Below are 17956 nucleotides of genomic sequence, written 5' to 3' on the forward strand. Positions count from 1 at the left end.
AAAAAATAGGACGCTTTAAATCGACATGTGTGTAGTATTGTTAAATTAATCATTATTGCGAAGTAGCGTGTAACGACAACGGCAAAACATGCACACAGTGACGTCCTGTTCAGTGCAAAGTAAGCTTCAAAATAAAAGAATGGCAGTATTAACCTGGATTCTACCTCAGCAACTAACAAAATGTACCTTATTTATTTTTAGCCACTGGAAGAAAAATTTGAGCACGCTAGCTTTATTGTCATTGTAGTCAAGACATATGACTCCACATGCAGCTCTGTTAGAGGGGAGTATAATATATCCTATGAAAACACAAGAATCAGAATAAAAATATACACAAATGGAGAAAACCTTGTCAACAAACTGCCTTAGGTTAAAAATCATTTATTATCCCCCAATTCTCTGGCACAAATCACAAGTAAATGTGCAAGCAATGACTAGTTTCACTTTCGGTTTTGTCGACAACCGCTTACATCAACGTGAGTCAGCCATTGCAAGGGGCGTTGACATAAACGACGGCTGCCACTGTACAAAATTCTTTTTTATTCTTGAGAAAATCAAGCATCAACACTTTCCATCCTTTCAAATTCGGGTATTCATAGAGTTGTAATTTGTCTTTAATAAATGAAGTTACAGTGAGCCCTCATTTATAGTGGTTAACTGGTTCCGGACCCGACTGTGATAAGTGAATTTCCATGACGTAAGGATTCCTTATTTATAAATGGAATATTTTGGTAGTTAGAGCATAGAAAACCTGTTTACGACTGTCTAAATACGTTTTTTAACATTATTAGAGCCCTCTAGACATGAAATAACAGCCCTATAGTTACTTTTACACTTGAGCGCATGATGGCGACCGGGACTTTGGCTCTCTTAAGTTTGCCGAGGACGTAGAGGTGTTGCTGAGCTTCCTTGGACAGCGCTGCGGTGTTGTTGCTCCAGGAGGGAGGGATCTGATATGACGTTGATCTGATATGTTCCATGACTAACCTTTCAAAGCACTTAATGATGACTGGTGTCTGTGCTACTGGGCAATAGTCATTAAAGGAGTTTGGTGAAGTTTTCTTTGGAACTGGGATGATGGTGGTCCTTTTGAGGCATGTGGGGACAACTGCTTGACTCAGTGACATGTTAAAGATGTCTGTGATGACACCAGTCAGTCCATCCACACATTCCTTCAGCATGCTTCCAGGTATGTTGTGAGGACCTCCAGCTCTGTGAGCATTAATCCTATATATATTTCTGTGCAGAAGTGCAGTTGTGGGCCTCAAAACGTACAAAGAATCTGTTCAGGTCATTTATCAGAGAGGTGCTGTCATCACAGGTCTGTGGACAAGCTTTATAGTCTGTGGTGTTTTGGATCCCATGCTATCATCCCATATCAGGTACTTCCAATTTGAGCGCCTTCTACTCAATTTTTCCATTTTGACACATGATAAACGCACATCCATAAAAGTTGCACTGTATCATCTTTTTACATTTCCGTTGCAGATGACTTCTATGGTTCCAATTTTCAATTGTGGCCTTTGCAGCCACCGTCGTTCCCAGTCCTGCCACAATTATGTTTCTTGATCAGCAATCAATCAGCAATTTTGGAGGCACTCACAGCTTTCCATGCTAGCTTGTAAGCATCCATCCACCTCCAGACTCCAGCCTAGCTGAATAATTTAGCAGGCGATATTTCGAGCAATCTGCTTCCCTCTCGCAGTCTCCTTTCTTCTCTGTACACCATATTTTCACTGCTCTCATTCTACTGTCTCTCTTTGCTTTGCCTGAGGTCAGTAATGCTCTACATATAATATCCAATTTAGAAAATGAGCAAAAATATGTACTTCATTAGGGCACCATTACTTCCCACTGCTGCTGTGTATTACACACGCATTTTAATATCAAACCACACACATTACACATACTATATTAGATTATTATTATTATAAAAAAAAAAACTGTACCATTGTACTACAAAATGGGTTTAAATGCACTTCATGAGCTAATGAGAGCCTAACATACAAGATATATTACACATATGTACACAAACAACTCCCAGTACTTACAGTATGAAGTGCAATTGTGCACCACTACAAACGCCAAATGCAATAATATTGCAAATATACTGAAAACTTTACATTTGTAACTTTGTAATACTGTGGCGCAATCATGTTTTTTTTAGGGGCATTCTTTTATTTTGAAGGCTTGATTTTACAGCGTCGCCGAGCGGACAGAAAGCTGTGCATATGTGTGTGTGTGTCACTGACAATTTATATAACTGTTATATCACTGACAATGCACTCAGCTATTAGTCTGTGTAATACAGTAACAATGTTATTACCAACAATTTGAGAATTTGCTGATTAACATGTAAATGGGAATATTTTTATTGTTTGTGGTTGTCTTAAGGAAGAATACGAACCTAAACCAGAATATCGTGTGCACATAACCATGGTTAAGCTGAAACTGATGACGTACAGAAAGAAACAGTCTGTGTTTTCACAAAATGAAACAAAAACAGCCTCGTGAACACAGGCCCTCCACCCTGCTATCAAGGCTGAAGAGAAGACAGAAGCACTTTAGCAAATGCAACGTTAACAGTGGCCGATCAGAGATAATGACAATACTGGCAAGCATAAAGGGATGCTCTGACTACGGATGGTTCAATACTCAGAATCAACAAAGAAGAAAAAAGTAAAACATTTCAACACCACACATTTGATCAAAACATTTGGAAAAAACTTTACAGTAAGGAGTATTCATTTTTGCAGTCAAATAGTGTTAAGAAGGAAGGTCAGCCACCAAAAACAGTCATTCAATCCACTGCAACCATGCAAGTGCCTCTTCAGCACAGCCTCCATTATTACCCACGAAAGAAGGAGCAGACTCACAGCTGAGTAGGCTGAAATGTTTTCATAAACCAGTGGTTCTCAGTTTTTTTTTTGTCATGGGGAACAGAAATATTTGTGTGCCCCACCTTCCCTGATTTGAAATACTATTGAGAAACTGATCATGTCTATTTATCTGTACTGTACAGACTGAACTCGAAACTGAAATCAGCGAAATGCAATAAAATGGAGAGCAGTGAAGCGTACAAGCGTATTCAGGAGTCAAATTGCCAGCTGAGTACGACAAATCCATACAAGTTGGCATGTGCATTAATAATGAAAGTCCTCCCTGCTTCCCACTCTCTCCTGACAGTTCACCGTGATCCCGCCCCACTGTTTGAGAACCACTGTGATAAACAATCTACGTACTCTTCATGTAGAAGTGAGTACATTTATGTTACATTTGTGAGTGCCTTAAAAGTGCAGGTGCAGTATTCCGTGTGTTGCATTTTTAGGTAGACATTTAGGTAGGCTAGTATTTGTATACCCTGGTGGTGTACATGTACACGTGGTGCGTTTGAGTCCTGAGTGACTTACTATCGCGATCCCTACTGGGTTCTGGCAATAATGTCGTTTATGTGTGATGCCGATGACATCCTGGTATGACGAAGAATACAGTGTATGATGGATAGACTTTGTGCGAGGGCCATTCAACGCTGCTGGCAGCTTTAAGCAATGTCCACAAGGGACAAATATAGCCCCCTAAAGGAGGTCAAATTCCATTAGGGACGGATACATAGCTGGTGGGAGACCTCACACTAGATGTAAATCTGAATCCACTACTTTTTCAAATTTACCAGACACATTTGGTGTATTTTCACAAAGTATCGGATTGGTATCGCTGATACCGGCCTACATTTTACTCAATATTGGGTCGGAAAGGAAGTCATTGGTATCGTGCATCACTAATGGTAACCAAGCAAGAAAGCTGTGTGCATTTAAATAAAAAGCAGCAGCAGTATTGCATAACTTGAGTCATGTTGTGGGCAATTTCATTTCTTCCTTCAGGGGAATGGAATATTTACTGTAGTTTGAACATGGTGTTTTTCAATGTCTATATTAAGCATAGTACATGCATGCTATTACTGTAACAAGAAAGGAGGGAAACATGTTGGTATTTATATTGCAAGATATACAACATTGCAGTATCGGACATGAAAACATCATATCGAGCCATGTAAACAATGCAGCTGCTGTCTCCTCTTAAATATTCCATAGGCATGCATTTATTTGAATGAATGAGCTCATTGTTATTCATCAATTGAATGATAGTACCTGGTGATACGAGCTGCTGACCTGCTGCCTTGCTACAGAACTAATCCCAGACATTGAAGCATCGCATGACCTGCAATGACTGGCTGCATTTATTTATAATCTGTGTCCTACAGCAATTAAACTCAGTGAACTGAGGCTCAGTTTAAGCACGGCAGACTCCGAGCAGGAAACATGTCTGCTGCGGTCATCTTGACACCTTTGTAATGAACCCAGCCATCAGCTGTATGCACTTGTAGCCCTCGTAACGTCACCTCACAGCTCAGAGATAGAACAGCCTCCAGCTATATCCTGTTTCTAGGAACGCTCTGGCTGGAGTACTGGGGCTGAGGGAGCATAGATAGTGGGGGTGGGGGATAGAGATGGCCTGTAAGCTAATGCGCCCAGTGGCATTGTGTTGTTCATAGTATTTATATACTGTATTAGGATATTGTTTACTAACTCAGAGAATGAGTTCTTGAACACAGGATATACAATACAATAGTAGTAGTAATATTAGTAGATTTTCTTTTACTGTAATTGCTTAATTTAGCGCTTTTCGCTGGGACATTCTGGGACCAACAGCAAATACAGGAATATGGCAAGAAATTGATCCGCCCATAAAATTCACCTCCAAACCTTCCTGCTAGCTTGACCTACTGTAGATGTTGTCCTCTGATTTAGGATCAACATTTGCAATAAAATGTTTTAATTATTAGATTTAGATTCAGTCCTTCTTTCTTCAATTGCCATTGTTTACTCATGACGCAGATTTAAAGGAAAACCGCACTTTTTAAGAAATGTTGCCCATCATCCACAATCCTTAGGTGAGACATGAACACACGTGTGTTTCCCTTTTCTGTGTGTTTTAGACTGCAAAAGCACATCAGCGACTACTAATTTATTAGTAGTAGTAATAAATTGTGCAGAAATTTGTTTTTTTTATATACTTTATGTGTGAAACTGCTAGCACAGGGCAGCTAACAATGCACGTAATGGGTTTCATGCAATTCACCTATAAAGCCCTCTAAAAAAAACTTCTAAAAATCTCCAACACTGCTCCATTTACTTGACCTGCAAAACGTAGCGCCGTTGTTATTGTAGGAGCTAACACAAACTACTTTTCTGGCATATCAACTGTGTGATACAGTCGAAACGCAGGGCAAACAGACTAGTTGGTTACGCGCAATATTGTACGATAAACGAGACAGTATAGGAAAAACGGGGCAAACTTTTGGCATACATTTTTGTCAAATCATACAAAAACTGACGTGTTGGAAAAATCGAGGTTTGACTGTATTGGTATTAGTATCAGCATCGGCAATATTAGCCGTGTATTAACCACCCCTACTTCAGCACAAAATCTTCTGTCTTTTTGCAGCTATTTATTATCCATATTTTGATGTGTTGCTCATAATAAATAAAATACAATAGACAATAGATGAACACTAACTGTGACTGTGAAAACTACAAACACGTGGAAACACAAAAGGAAATAAACAATGGGGTAAATTCAGGGATGCGGAATCGGACAAAATGGGGTAAAAAGAGGTTGTGGGCAGAGAGGGATTATAGTGAGTTTATAGTTGGAGTAACAGGGAGGAAGAGGAGCCAAGGCAAAATGAGCAGGTGGTGCAAAGAGGAAGAAGAGGGAGAGTGGAGTGAAGGGGCTCTGGAAAGGGGAAACACAGAGGAGGAGAGGGGCGGGAGGAGAGGGGGTGCTGCTTGCTTACTGCTGATGCTGGAGCACAGCCCGGCCAGGCTGAACCGAGTGAACTGCAGTGGAGGTCAGGGAGTCCAACATTCCTCTGGAACACTGCGTTTACACTGCGTAGCTGAGTGGAAGGCGGTGGGGGCCGGGGAGGGAGGATTTGGGGGGGTCCGAGGGGGACGACGGACAGGGAAGGAAATCACTTCCTGTAGATGCTGTACAAAATAGAAGACTCTTACGACGTGCATGTATGCAAAGGTGCATGAAGTGAAAAAATGTATCCAACACAATTCCTTACTACACGGGTGTCCAAACTTTTTCTACCGAGGGCCGTGGTTGATGGAGAGGCAGCTTGCAGGTTATAATGTGATGAAAGCTATAATCTGTGGGAAGGAACTAGCTATTTTACAGTGATTTGCTGCAGTCAGTACACTATAAGTACATTTTTCTTGTTTAAAAACATGTCACCAAAAAAAATGCGGGTTTTGGTTTGGCTTTTGGGCGATCCGGAATGGATTAATGGCATTTCGATTAGGTTTTTTTTAATTTATTTGATCTTCAGTGTTCCCTCATTTATATTGGTGAATTGGTTCCAGACCCGACTGCGATAAGTGAATGTCCGCGAAGTACAGTTCCTTACTTATAAATCTAATATTTTTGTAGTTAGAGCATAGAAAACCTTCTAAATATGCTTTTTAACATTATTAGAAACCTCTTGACATGAAATAACACCCCCACATTCACCTTTACACTCGTAATACCCAATATAGTAGACATAATAAGAGAACATGTAAAATAATATATCAAATTTGCTTAAATATGCTTTTATCTAACTAATAATAGGCCATATTCAAACACAAAACAGCATGATTTATTCATGCTGTTTATATTTTTTTGATAAAACATGATAGAGTAAAGCCGCAAGTACTTTGGAAAAACTCTCAATGTACTCCCGTGTATTCGCTCTGTGGCAGCGAGAGGGAATTTTCAGCCGCAATGAATAAGTTCAAGGATGAAATTTGAAAGGTCAAATCTCATTTTGGGATTTTTGAAATCAGCACATCAGAGGGAGTCTGAGATGCTTTGAGTCAAAGTGTTGCAGTCATAAAACATATCAATACAGAACTGAAGCACACATTTTGAATGATATATAGTACTCACAGTACTCATAGTAATCTATTCAATTCAATAATGTTATTTGCAGGAAATGAAGAAAGTGAAAGTAGTGTTCCTTGTGTACTCAAACAATAAGTAAACAACAAAAACTTCAGATCAATAAAGTAGATAGATACTTTATTGATCTCCAAGAGATCAATATCTATCTATCTATCTATCTATCTATCTATCTATCTATCTATCTATCTATCTATCTATCTATCTATCTATCTATCTACCTATCTATCTATCTATCATAGACATTTGCATTATAAAATAAGGGAAATTCTGATCTTACACAATTATTTCCACCAACAGGCTTCACATGAATCTAATGTAAGCAACTAACACACATGGGAAACCTCCATCATGTGGCTGCAAATCTATCAGTTCATCCCATGAAGACAATTCCTTTCCCCATCTGCTGGTTCCATAAAGAAACTACAGCACTGACAGTGAGAGCACCCTGCAGCTACACAGTCACGGGGACTACAGAAACCCAACCCAAGAAATGAAATGCCTCTATTAACATAGTTGTGGGAGTGTACAGTATGTGTTTCAACTGGGGAAGTGATGAGGAAAGTTTAGTGCTTGTGTTTTACCAAAAAAGAAAGCAAAAAGAGAGAGAACATGGACAATTCCTTATTATAATCAGAGCTGGTCCATTACGCTATGGGTGTCCAAAGTGCGGCTTGGGGGCCATTTTTGGCCTGTGATTGTTATTTTTTTGGCCCACTGCACATTCTAAAAATATAATTTAACAAGATTTGTTTTAAAAAAAAATTAGCAGTCATTTTATAAGGATTAGGTCAAAATATGAAGAGAAAAAAGTTGTAATCTAATGCGAAAAAGTAATTTTATGAAAATAATAGCAAGTTGAACTATTGAAGAAAGATGTAGTCATAGCATTATGAGAAACAAACAAAACAACAATATCAATTTGTGTCTTTTTGGAAAAATAGATTGCAGAAAAAGTTAGAAAGTGAAGGCTGCACGGTGGCCAAGTGGTTAGCATGTTGGCCACACAGACGGTTCGAATCTCCGTTGGGCATCTCTGTAAGGAGGTAGCATGTTCTCCTCGTGCGTGTGTGGGTTTTTTCCTCTTTCTTCCCACAGTCCAAAAACATGAAATTGTCCATAGGTGTGAATGGTTGTTTGTCTGTATATGCCCTGCAATTGGCTGGGGACCAGTCCAGCGTGTACCCCACCTCTTTCCCAAAGTCAGCTGGGATAGGCTCCAGTATACCCCCGCAACCCCAGTGAGGATTAAGCGGCATAGAAAAAGAATGAATAAATGAATGAATGGTTCCAGTGATAAGTGAATTTCCTTCCGCAAAGCAGGATTCCTTCTTTATAAATGTAGGATTTTGGTGGTTATGGCATTGAAAACCTGTTCACGATTTACTAAATGCTGTTTTTAAGCTTATTAGAGGGTTCAGAGTTGAGTTTTAGCTGGATTACAACCACAGAAGTAGCCCATGTTGTAATTATTATTCAGGAGTGTCCCAATCTGATATTGATATCGGGTATTGGGCCAATATCAGCAAAAAAAAAAAAAGTGTCGGATGATATTGGCCTGCATCTAAATTATGCTCTCAAAACAATGTTACCAATGTCTTACCTGTGAAATGATATGCTAAACAGGTTTAAACTTGAGATGATCAGTATTGGTTTTCTTACGGTATCCAATATTGTCCAGCACAAAATGCGTGAATGTGCGGGGATCCACTGTGTACTTGTGATGAAGTAATTTTGCAGACTGTAAGACTTGAGCTAGGTTGCAGTACACAACAAGACACACACACATACACTATATACAGTATATACATTCCTGCTCATGTGTATCTTTCACACGCCGCACAACTAAATCAAAATTGTCTGTACTGTAGTCCTTGGCTAAAAGGCAGCAGTGATGGAGAAGCAGTGAAAATCCAAGCAAATAAATGTGTCTTTTCATCAGCAATGTCATGTTTCTGCTCTGGGCCTGTCACGTATTTCAACAGCTCTTGTTTTCATAGGAAACATCCGGACGTACAACAGTGTGTGTGCCGAACCAGATCAGCAACAGACTTCAGTTGAAGCTGCATTTGAGAAACATCATTTTTACTGAACACTCATTCCTTGCCACTTCGTGGTTCCAAATTTGCTTCACTCTATCATGGTTTTTGAAAAATATATGAACTAATAAATCATGCTGTTTTGTGGTTGAATACAGCCTATTATTAGTCAAAAAATATGCATATTGAAACTAATTTTACGTAGTTGTTGTCTAAATTAAGCATTTTTGAGCATAAAAATGGCTAGATGAACTAAAATCAAAGGCAAGGCACTTAGAAGACGCATTCACAGATGCTGTGAATGATATGTAGTATTCTGCACTGGTCACTAGGTGGTAGTATTGTTACTGTAACGTTCGGTCAAATGCCAGACATGATTGCCGGTACAGGCTTTACTGCAGGTTTGAATTATCTCACAACTTGTATAACAACGAGCGGTTGTATAAAGAAACCACTGTCAAACCTTCTGAACGACCCTGTTTTCGTATGATTTTGCCAAAATCTTGCTTTGGTTATCGGACCATATTGCACGAAACAGAGGATCACACCACCAACACCAAATCTCGCAATACTTTGTTTACGCAGTACTACAGTATCCTGTGAAATTCATTTATTTTGCAAACTCAGTTGAGAGTTTGCCCTCATTCCGCACAATTTACATTGTTTCTTATGGGAACAAATGATTCGTTTTTTGTGTTATTTTGTTTTCAACAGACTGCTTGAAACTGATCAATAACAAAAAACGAGGTACCACTGTATTAGGATGGGCTATTGGGCAGCTTCATTACCATTTCCAAAATGTCTTTCAAATGGATGTAACACTATTGAAAAAAAACAAACTTATTGAGACGTTCCTTGAAACACAGAATAGAAAAGATACATATTGGCTACAAAAGACTTGAGAAAAACTTAAAATGAAGCTCCTAGGAAACTGTTATCCCTCCCTCATGCCCTCTGGAGCTCCATGCAAGATTTCACCTGGTGGGGTAAGGATGATTGTGAGAAAGGTGAGGCATCAGCCCAGAATGACAAGGGAGGAGCTGATCAATGATGTCAAGGGAGTTGGGAGCACAGTCAGCAAGAAAAGCATCAGTAAGACACTTTGCTGTAATGTGTAGTGGATATTGGTGGGCATTGCCTTGTCTAAATAAGCAAGGTATAGTGCACGGTGCTTTTAATATGTTTACAAAATGCAGCAACACTGGGTACAATTAACTGAATTAACTCATAGAATTATTCATAAAAGCCACAACTCCCTCGGCGAGGTTGTCACTGGTCAAATTATACTTTCAGTATCCGTTTCTTCAAGCATAATTAGTCTTGTAATTTTGCATGTCATTTCCAGGCATGGGCCAAAAGAATAGAGATATATAATCATGAAACAATTTGCAAAAATTACCTCTGATTGGGCTTCAGAGAGGGTGTTGTTAGCATGACAAATGTGGCCTGACTGACATGCCCCTCAAGTTAACCCGAAAAGGAACCATCACATCTGAAGTAGCTGTTCAAAATGGATCCTACACACCTCGGGATGAGGCAGTGGAACCATTTCATTTGTTGCAAACAATTAGCTAGACACACATAACAAACACGTTTCCCAGGTTTGTTTCTATCAAAACCAAATACAAAAATAGTGCAGCAATTTTGCCAGATAAACTTTTCATGTTGCCTGTCCCCAGGAAACACGATATTATACATTACACATTATTTCATGTATTTTTGTAACATGCACGTGTGATGAAAACTCATTCTGCATGCTTGTGTGATAGTTTTGTGTGACTCTGGGCCAGTCGGTTTAAATGTGATGTGTATAATTATGGTGCATTCCCTGTCTTCACTGGGTGCTTGAGCAAAGTTGTCTGTTGACCTGTTTTGTTTTGCCTAGCGACTCATCAAAGGCTCCTCCCACATCTTATGGTGCAGGGTGGAGTCCTTCAATTTGTCATCACTTATTTGTCTAGTATCCCCCTCCTTTGTGCAAATGTCATAGGTGGCGTTCATCAAAGTACAACCCCTGGAGTATGCAGACAGTCTGCTCTTTTGTGCATACTGTCACAAAAGATATGACACAGAATTTCTATTGATTGGCAAAACATTTGTTGGGGGCAAATGTTTTGAAGGTTGCCAGGGGGCGCTGTGAATTATGAAGGCATCATGTTTGGGACCCTTAAAAATTGTGTAATTTTGCAAAAAAACTGATTACTTTTCTGACATGTTGAGGACCCTTTCCCACTTTTAAAGCATTTAAAAAGCATGCTGCATGAAGGCAGATGGCCTCCAGTCATTCTCCCTGTCCTGCACTATGCGAAACCAGGGGTCCCCAACCAAGTACTGGTCCGTGGATGGGGCCAAACCGTGCCGCATAAAACTTTCAGGTGCAATGTTTAAAAAAAACAATTCGAAATAACTTCAACAAATTTTAAGCAAATGTATATGTTTGTTTATGTTTGTTATGTATATTTAAAAAGTATTATAGATTATAGACATCCCATAGTTTGTACATGTTTATGTTATTTTGTTTCATTGTGTTTCAGTGAGCGGCAACCCGTCCCACTTTGTTCGACGGTCCTTGAATGCACCATAATTGTTTGCTTCTGCTAACTTTCTCCTACAGCGCAGATTGACCTACACTGTATTTTTCTCACTTTTACTTCACCTCATATGTGTTCCCTAATGCTGATACTGTGTAGGAATGCATAAATATAAGGTTTGTTGACATTATTGAGTGGTAATATGCATATTTGTTGATGTATTTACAGTATGTTTGTAATTTTATTATATAGGAGTTAAGGTTCTTAAAATATTGCCGATACCCTTGTTTATTGCGGTCCCAGACCCGACCACGCTAAGTGAATTTTCGCGAAGCAGGATTCAATATTAATAAATTTAATATTTTTGTAGTTGGAGCATAGACAACCTGTTTATGACTTTCTAAATACATTTTCTTTAACCATGATTAGAGCCCTGTAGACATGAAGTAACACCCCTATAGTCACCGTTACACTCCTATTATTCTTTGTTTACAACACTTTGCTAATGATCACTGCAGAGACCCAAGACACGGCCATGGCTTTAAGCATAGCGTGCTAGCAAACTAACTAGTTTCCCAACAATTTATTTATTCTAAACTGACTCTATTCTAAAAGAAAGGGTTTCAAACAGAGTGGGGCAGAAGGAGAAAGTAAGAAGCCAAAAACCTACCACTTCCACACAGAATGGAGGAGAGCTTTTTTCACTCTATTATTTCAAACATGCCATGGCTGACCACATGCAGTGTGAAGGTAATGTAATATAATGTCATGTCTCATCAATGTTTTGTGTCATTACTGACGCCTAGTGACCAGAATACTACATATGACTTGTCTTTCAACATGTTTTGACTAATAATGGGCCACAGTCAACCACGAAACAGCGACCATTCATTAACTCATTCATTTTTTTAAACTGTGAGAGAGTGAGGGAGCGATGTTCAAACTGCGATGTAGCGCGGGACGACAGTAATTTGTAAAAAGAGATTTGTGAGGGCAGTAGTTTGACCCCTGAATGGTTTCATTCAATCTCGGATGTCCCCATTGATGAAGAGCTCCCATTGTCCCATCCATCCATTTTAATCCACTTGTCCTGTTGAGGATTGTGGGGATCTGGAGCCTATCCCAGCTAACTGAGCTGTGCAATTCTCTGCCAAAACTCTAGGGACAGTGATTTCAGCTGAGTCAGCAACTCTGTTAGCTTTCTTCATTGCCAGTGCTATGGCAATTCAAGAGAGGGCAGTGTTATTGGAGCTGGAACTAATCAGTGTGTTCCAATCGCTTGCATTGCAAATGTTGCTCTAAAATCGAAGGAGAAGGTGTTCGCAGAGAAGGGCTTTACGAGCTGTATACACACAGGAAATAATGTACTCGAAGCTGACCGATCACAGTCACTACAGTCTAAATCACTGCAATGTACATTAAACATGCATTAACCTCCAAACAGGAACTTGGTTCTGTCTGAATTACAGACCATCAATTCTGACTTGAAATAGCAGATTCTTCCTATATGAACAACTCCATTCTTAATTTAAAAGTGCAGATGCCCCTGAATGTCGGGTCTCCTTCAAGGCCAGGCCAGTCCCTACGCGCATGGTCCAGACTAAGACTAGACTCACAGGGGATTTCAGCTGAATCCAATTTCACCTCTGGCCTCTGCTGCAGTAGCTTGAGCCATGGCCATACAAAGAGCCAAGTTTCACATTGAACGTGAGAATCCCCTCATCTCCTGACCTCGATTATCATATGAATGGCTTGGAAAATGAAACTGGGAGCAATGAATGCCAGAAAGAAATGGAGTCAGTTGAGGCAAAGACAGCTAATTTTCAATTGACTCATTATCTTCCATGTTTGCTTGGGAATACTTGATGTCAATATAATCATCAAGAGGGTCAACTGGAACACAGACTATAGTTCATAAATCATTCAGTACATTTATATGCACTAAAAGAAAAATAAATCAGTGCATTACATTGGTTGAAACTAGCTTTTTACGATGCAGGTCAACCCCTTAATGTGATTGTGTACAATTTTTCAAATGTCAGGTTAACACACACTATGGATCAGAAAGCAGATTCCTCTTGAATGTATGTAATATAACAGGACGTTTGTTTTCAAATAGTCAAAACAAGCCATCAGAAAACAATGGAACAAACTCCAGGTTTGTACTGGTGGATGGTGGGTCTCTATTCATTTAGCACAGGGGTCTCAAACTTGCGGCCCACGGGCCATTTGCGGCCTCCGAGTCACATTTTGCGGCCTGCGACTTGTCTTCAAAGATTATTGTAATGCGACAAGCCAATTTTACTCGTAGGATGCACACATAAACCTACACTGAACTAAGAGTGAGTGAGTCACTTAAAAAATGTGGTAAAAAAAAAATTCCACCCATTTTCTATACCGCTTGTCTTCATTAGGGTCACGACTAAATTGGAGCCTATCCCAGCTGAATGCAGCAAAATATAAACTGTGAATTTAGTTATTTACTTGATTCACCAGATTACTATGAAGATATCATTGTTATTGTGAGCCATGTATCGTGTCGTATCATGAGGTACCCCGAGATTCCCACCCCAACTCCCAATACTTGATGCGGCCCAGCCTCACTCGGACTCTACCTCCAGCGGCCCCCAGGTAAATTGGGTTTGAGACCCCTGATTTAGTGCTTTTGACTCATTCAATCCCAGTCATTTTTCAAAAGACAACCCCTTCAGTACCGGCCATTTTAGACGATTATAACTGATCTTTCAAGGCACACAGAATAGTGTGTTCTATGGCGATATAAACAAAAGAAAGATGAGACTCCAGTCTTTCATCAGAAAAAAAAAGTTTGTTCCTACCTTTTTCTGTTCTTTAGTAATCAGCAGTAGAACATAGGCATGTTTAAGGAAAATATCAGTTCCTCACTAAAAAAGGAAGAAAAAGCTTTTTGCGAAGATACATTTCAAGCATAAGTTTCACTTTGACACAAATATTTTTTGCTTTTGTGACAGCTGAAATATCTAAACAACTATACCGACATAAACAATACAAAAAGGAGTTGTTTACATCAAAATAACAACTTATTTACCAATATAACATCATTAACTATTTACAATTTTCACATTTGGAACTGAACTACACTGTGAGTGTGCACACGTGCGTGTGCGTGTGCGTGTGCATGCGATAAAATTTCCCGACAATGTGTAACCTTCTGCACGCTACACTCTGATTCTTCCATTGAAATGACCCTGCCGAGCTCTCATCAAATGTACTTCTGCCACCTTGTGGCCGTTTTTATGGCTTAAAGGTGCTCTGAAATGTCAATGCATTAGTACTGAGTTGCATCATCACCTCTTTTTGCCACTTGGCAATTGGAGATGTCCAGTGCCCAGAACGAATAAATGGGAGGGTTGCATATGGTGTAAAACTAAGCCAAATCAAACATGCTATTGATTGACTCACTGTTGTGAACCCTGACGAGAGAAAGACAAAAGACCAGCAAAATATGGTAAATATATATATATATATATATGTATATATATATATATATATATATATATATATATATATATATATATATAGCGCAAATACCAATGGAATTGTTTTGTGATGTGTGTGATTCCATTGCGTCGCGTTGTCAGCAGTGTCTGGACTAGAACAGACGTCAGCTTGAGAACAGGCGGTGACAAAACCATAAAATTATGTTTGTAAATTCTATTACACTTGTAATAGAATTTAAATAGTGTGAATACATTTTTTGGGACACCCTGTGTGTATATATATATATATATATATATATATATATATATATATTTGTAAATCTTCAGTGCCCCCTGGATTACCCCCAAAGGTACTGGATTTGAGAACCAGTCAGTATGTTTACATCCACTAACGTTCCATTTTTCACTTTCTAATATTGACTTATTTCAGCTTCTTTATAATTCATTTGTTTCTTTCTTGAGTGGTTCTCAATTATTTTCTGTCATTCCCCCACTGGGGGACAGAAAATGTTTTTGTGCCCCCCCCCGATTTGAAATATCTATTTATTTATCTATATTGTACAGACTGAACTCGAAACGGAAACCAGCGTAATGCAACAAATGGAGAGCAGTGAAGCATACAAGGGTGTTCAAGAGTCATTCAGCATTCATTGTACACACAGTTCGGCATAATATAAAAGTTGCATTCTGTGGGTAGCTTGAGAAGTCTGTTCACCACTTACTTTGCTGTGTAGGCGCAACCCGGGAGGGGAGTTTAATGTCAACTGAGCTCTACAAAGTGACGTTTATGACGTGGGTGACATGCAATGGATGTAATGTGCACCCCTGACTTAGAGCATGCAGCTCCAAGCAGCAAACCAAGCTTGATGCTTCCTCTAGTCTGGTCTGATGCCTGATAGATACGTGGGTAGTAGATGGACAGACAGACACACCACCCCAAAGGAAAATTGGTATAATAGAGAACAATCCGGAGCAGTCATTAAAATAAAGCGCAGAGCTGGAGGTGATACAGAAACAGCTGTGTGAATCAGTTTGATCATCATAATACTTTGGATCAGATTTTAGCTCGTTTTGTTGCCACAAAAATCCACCCTGGAGCTTACTTCCAATCACTGTATCTAAAAATGCTGAACTTGCTCTGCCAGAGTCAGTGCTTCTGTTTTTCACATCTCAATCACGTTTGCCTCTGGTTAAAAAAAAAAAGCCTGCAGCAAGCCATGAGCTTTCTTTTATGTTCCTGTGCTCATTAAACTCTGCAGAGAGCAGAAAGAGAGAAAAAAATTGGATTCTGCCAGAGGAATAAAAGCCCCTTGGGGTTTTGAATGTGTGCCATGTTGAACAGGCTGGAACTGAAGATCCAAAACAGCAGCGTGGGAAATAAAAGTCTATAGAATGAACTCCATGCCAGCAGACGCACTGAGGATAATGTACCATGGTTGTAAAAAGTCATGATGATGACCCGCCATGGCCACAGAGGGAGGCAAGAAAAAAAAGGAAATCTAAAAGGAAGGTCAGAGGCAAATCATGGAACGAGGCTTGATAACTCTATTCCAACCTGCTCACGCTGAATGCAGCCCACTTATTTCAGTACGTCCATGATCCTGGCAAAGGAACGTCCACAGAAAGGAGGGGGGCAGACATTCAGGCTGGCAGGCTGGAGGGAGGTAACAAGTTCACGGCCTTTTCACAAAACATGCTGCCATAGAGCCTCAGACTGGCCCTCAGTGGGGTAACTTTTCCCTGCACCTTTTGGACTATGCAAGTTTAAGTGTCTCATGCAAGTTTAGCCCAGTTGCTTCCCTGCCTTACAGCCAGCTCTTCTGCATTGTTGACCTTTTATGACTTTTTGCTTCCATGGTGTTTTTCCTGTTTTCTGCCAACACCATCGCTTTCTGTTAGTGAACTTTGATTTTGTTGATACAGTACTTTGCTTTAATAAAAGATTTGAACTTCCTTGCAAGCAGCTCCCTACCTGGGGGTAGTGGAAAAAGAACAGATTCCTGGCATTAGTGATGGGCAGATCGATTCAAATATCAATAGTATAGGGTAGTATTGGTATCAGATCGACACTATCGCGTGATGAGATCTATATTTTTCATTTCTCTTCTACAGTTGTCCTTCATTTAACGCATTTAATTGGTTCCAGATCCGAAGTTAATTGTCCGATTCAGTATGGATAAATGGAATATTTTCGTAGTTAGAACATAGAAAACCTGTTCATGACTTTCTAAATATGGTTTTTGCCATTAGCCGTTATTCGAGCCCCGTAGACATGAAAGAACATGCCTGTAGCCACCTTTACCATCCAAATATTCTTTGTTTACCATCGTCGCTCACTACATCGCGGTCCCTCAAAACATGCGATCGGCATATGCGGGTAAATGCCTTTCAAAGCCGATCACAAAAAACGATCGGCAAACCCTAGATGTGTGTTGTGTCGTGTAGGGTAATCACACAAGAGACGACCGCCGCTTTAAAGCATAGCATGATACCGAGCAAACTAGTTAGCCTCCAGTGTATTTATTCTAAACTTAAGAAAGGGTTTCAAACAAAGCCTTCTACATGGAATGGGAAGAGAACTTTGTTTTCACTCTACCATGTCGGACATGCCGTGGCGGACTCCATGCAGTGTTAAGGTGATGTAATGTAAGGTAATGTCTCATCAATGTAACATTACTGATGTCTACCGACCAGAATACTACACGACTTGTCTTTCAATATTTTTCATTAATAATAGGTCAACCACAAAACAGCGATCTTTTATTAATTCATTTTTTTTAAAACGCTATAGGGAGGGAGCGATGTTTGAACCGCGAAGTGGCGAGAGAAGACTGTATATTTTCACAAATATCAGTGTTTTTTGTTGTGTTGTTGATTGTTACATTGTTCATATTGTTAT

The 17956-nt window shown here is 39.6% G+C and overlaps 1 long non-coding RNA gene across 5 annotated transcripts in view; it reads right to left on the bottom strand.

The window, feature by feature from the left end:
• Positions 1–17956, bottom strand: part of LOC129190996 (uncharacterized) — a 107602-nt gene that overhangs the window by 78892 nt on the left and 10754 nt on the right. Inside the window, exon 1 of one of the 5 annotated variants that reach the window (XR_008573128.1) lies at positions 5858–6037. The exons of the other annotated variants lie outside the window; for them this stretch is intronic. This is a non-coding gene — a long non-coding RNA (uncharacterized LOC129190996). Of the gene's footprint in view, positions 1–5857; positions 6038–17956 lie in introns of those variants that run through there. 5 annotated transcript variants of the gene reach the window in all.

This window comes from Dunckerocampus dactyliophorus, chromosome 12 (assembly GCF_027744805.1).
Source record: "Dunckerocampus dactyliophorus isolate RoL2022-P2 chromosome 12, RoL_Ddac_1.1, whole genome shotgun sequence".
Classification (NCBI taxonomy): domain Eukaryota; kingdom Metazoa; phylum Chordata; class Actinopteri; order Syngnathiformes; family Syngnathidae; genus Dunckerocampus; species Dunckerocampus dactyliophorus.